The sequence below is a fragment of the Gossypium raimondii genome, unplaced genomic scaffold (genome assembly GCF_025698545.1).
Source record: "Gossypium raimondii isolate GPD5lz unplaced genomic scaffold, ASM2569854v1 Contig00255, whole genome shotgun sequence".
NCBI classification, from domain to species: Eukaryota; Viridiplantae; Streptophyta; class Magnoliopsida; order Malvales; family Malvaceae; genus Gossypium; species Gossypium raimondii.
The window spans coordinates 271,951-276,038 of NW_026291356.1; positions in this window are offsets into that span (position 1 = coordinate 271,951).

Below are 4,088 nucleotides of genomic sequence, written 5' to 3' on the forward strand. Positions count from 1 at the left end.
GAAAATTTTAAAAATGCATAAATATGCAATAGGATGGACCATAGCTGACATAAAAGGAATTAGCCCATTGATTTGAACACATAACTTTTATTTAGAGGAAAATGCTAAACCCTCTAAAGAAATGCAATGAAGGCTTAATCCTAATATGAAAGAAGTGGTGAGAAATGAAGTCATTAAACTCTTGGATAATGGAATCATTTATCTTATCTCAGACAACAAATATGTAAGTCCTACCCAAGAAATCTTGTAACACCCCTCACCTGACTTGATCGTTGGATCCAAGCTACGGGATCCCACATCCGTTGCTAGAGCATCTACTGACAATTTCACAATAAAATTACCATTTCACATCATCAATTATGCAATCGTCAATAATACAACATTAAATATCAATGAGCATTCTTTCTCGAGTTTTATGCAAGCATAAAAATGCTTCAAAGTCAACCCAATATTAAATATGAACCATTTTGTAACATTTTTTTAAAATATAAGAACAAGTATTCCATAAATAAATCATTCAAATATTTAATATCATAAAAACCTAGATATTATGATACAAAACCAAATTCAAACTTTAGTCTAGCTTACAAAAGCTATTTTAATGACCCAAGCACGAATTAGGACCAAATTGTGATGTTTTCAAAGTTTCCTTAACTAGTATAGATACCTCTAAAGGTACCAATGCCAAATTTTGCTTTGGTGTTTCAGAAAAATCAAATTCAATCAAGAAGTACTAATACTAGGTTCAAAGTACCTATATATTTCTTTAGGAATCGGTACTTTTATCAAGTACCGGTACCACTTTAGCATTTTGTTTCATTTTAAAACATGATCAATTGGTAAAATCCCGACACCTTAGTTCATGGTATTGATACCTTTACACAGATGGTCAAAAATCCTGCATTTTGGTACCTTTTTCATGCTCAACCCAAAACTTCAACTCACTTAGTGCATAATTTCACACCCAACCTAAATAAAACTAATCAATGAACATACCAAAGCATTCATTTAATCATTTCTAAAAATAAATGTACCATAAACCATCAATTTGACACTTGCACATAGCATTTCAACATTTGAACTTCCAAATCATTCAAGCATAAGTTGTTATTCAAATTCAACATTCAAGCTCATCCACTCATCAAACAACAATACACTATACATTGACTATGCATATATACAGAACATATAATTTCCATGTATGATACAATCACACAAGTAACTATTCATATTCACCTTGTATGCAAGCATTCCATTACCAACTTCACTATTCAAATACTTCAATTATAGCCTAAGACAATACCAACCTTCACACTTAAGTACATAACATATAACCATTCAAAATACAAGCCACAATCAAAATCCAATGTACCAATATTCAAGGTACACACATATACATAACATTGCCTATATACATGCCATATAACTGAGTCCAAAATATTAAAAAGTCTATGGAGTCAGAAGTTGGATACGGTGAGCTTTAAGGTGATCCGATCGACGTGTTCCATAAAATGACCATTACAAAAGCATAAAACAAACAAAGTAATCATTTAAAATGCTTACTAAATTCATAGGCAATAAACCAATAACTTACCTCAATTTACAATTAAACACTACATGCTACTTAGCTCGGTGAAGTTTGCCTAACATGATAAATTAAATATAAAAAAGATGAGATAACATTTAACCACATTATATAGCAATTCAAATATGAAATAAACCAAATCACTTAGAATCACATTCAATACCATTCTCAACCCAATTCAATATTAAACCATATGAATATAATTCTCGTATCATATCATTCCATCTATTTATCAACTACACATCCGAATTCAATTTAATGTTAATCATTATTCCAATTCATAACACAAATTCTGAATCACATTCATTGTTTTGTCACATTTCCATATTGGTTCTCTCGGGCTCGTATAACCAATTCACAATTTGTATATGTATCATCCAATCACTATATCTACTCAATTTGAATATCATTTATCCAATTTACATTTTATATCCCTATTAACTTGACTCTGCAACACCCTACAGCCAATCCAGTCGCTAAGCTCGAATATCAAGATGTCACACCACTGTCACACATCATATGCATTACAAATGGTTCCGTTATTAAGCAAACATCTTCCCTTTTAGCTTTTGATTGATGATAGGTCATACATATTTTAGTCATCATTAAAACATGCTCAACCTTCATCAAACGAACTTCAAACGATAATTAAACATGCTTTTAGACCACCAAAAAACATTTAGAATTATTCATATACGTATCGATACTTAATCAAAGGTATCAAAATTTCTTTCAAATGGTATTGATACTGCTTGGGAAATTGATACCTAAACATCATTCTGTTTCTCGCTTAAAAAGTAAAACTCAGAAAATATCGGTACATTTCGAAAAGTATTGATTTTATTACCCTGAGTATCGATACTCGTGATATGGTATTGATACCAAATTATGTTACTGACTTCATGCACTGTCAAAAATCATGGAAGTATTGTTTTTAAAACACTAATATCGATACCTCTGCTTCAGACCATAAAAATTCACCAGTTTAAGGCATATAATCCATTCAAAATAATAACTACTCAACATGCAAATTTTACCCTATCAAGTAATCACAATAACGACCACAATAACGATTCAGCCATTGAAAACATGTCCAATTAAGAAAAAGATATAACAAGAACAAAATCCATAAATATTAAGAAGAAATAAGCTATGAAAGCAATCCAAACATTATGACAAAGTTCATGCAGCAATTCTACCACATTATTCAATGTTCATTGACCATACATACAGTGCATGGCATGTAACAACTTGAATTATTTATCTTTGTTTTTGTGAAATCTATTATAAATGAGTATCTGCTTCAGTGGTTAAGCGTTCTGGGTGTGTGTTTGAGGTCTTAGGTTCGAGTCCCACGTTTGAAAAATATGTTATTTTTTATCCTAGCCTTGACCTTGGTGGTTTGACTCATATTTTGTTATTGTTAAACACATATCAGAATGAGTCTGCTGGTTCAATTGGTAAGGTGTTAGCTTACTTGAAGGTCTCATGTTCGAAACCTAGCGTGAGCGTAGATGATAATTTTTGCTTTGGTTGTTCGATAGAAGTTTGGTGGAAGTGAAATCCTGAGGAAGTTAAGAGTTAGTGGGCTATTTTTAATATTTTATCTTCAATCTTTACTCTTTTTCTCTCTCTTCTCTACTACTCTGATGTTTCTATTTTTCCCCTCTCTGTAACTTTTGTTCTCTTTCATTTTCCTTCAATGTTGTTCATAATCCGTTGATTCCTTTCATTCCTTTCATAATTCGTTGATTCCTTCAATTTTGTTCATAATCCGTGGTTAAGGTAAGAGGGTTTCATTGGTTGTAGTTTTTGACTTATGTAAGATTTTTTCATTCTTTTTATTTTGGGAAATGGTGTGTTTGGGGAGATTAATTTTTTGAAATTATTGTTGTGTAGGAGAAGGCTGTGAACAGTGAGTTTCACTCTAATGATCTGATTCGGGGTTGTGGTCATATTTGTTAGTGGTAAGTCTGTATATGTTTTTGGTTAAAACGTGTTAGATTAGTAAATTGATTGCTAAATCAGTGTTTGGGGTACTGTTTCTAGTTTCGGAAGTCTTAGGATTGCTTCCGCGTAAAAAACGAACCAGGTTTGTAACGAAAATGTGACAAAATAAAGTGGCTTGTCGACGCCACAAAGGCATGTGCCAGGCCGTGGGTAGGCCATATGCAACACACTGCCATGTGACGAAAGTATTTGTGGTCGTGTGAATCAAACGGGCTAGGCCGATTTGGGTGTGTGGGCCCATACAGGCATGTGGACCACGGGCTAGGACGTGTGAGTCACACGGGTAAGCCAATTTGGGCGTGTGGGGCCAAATGGGTAAGCCACACGGGCATGTGGCCCCAAAATTTTAAAATTTTCCCTAAGGTCGCATAAGTTGTTTCGATCGACTGTGGGCGTCATTCGGACGAGTGTTGGGGTAGATGGGAGCATGTCTGCGTTGTAGGTCGTTGAATTATCAGATTAAAGAGTGTTCACAACGTTCTGATTAGATGCA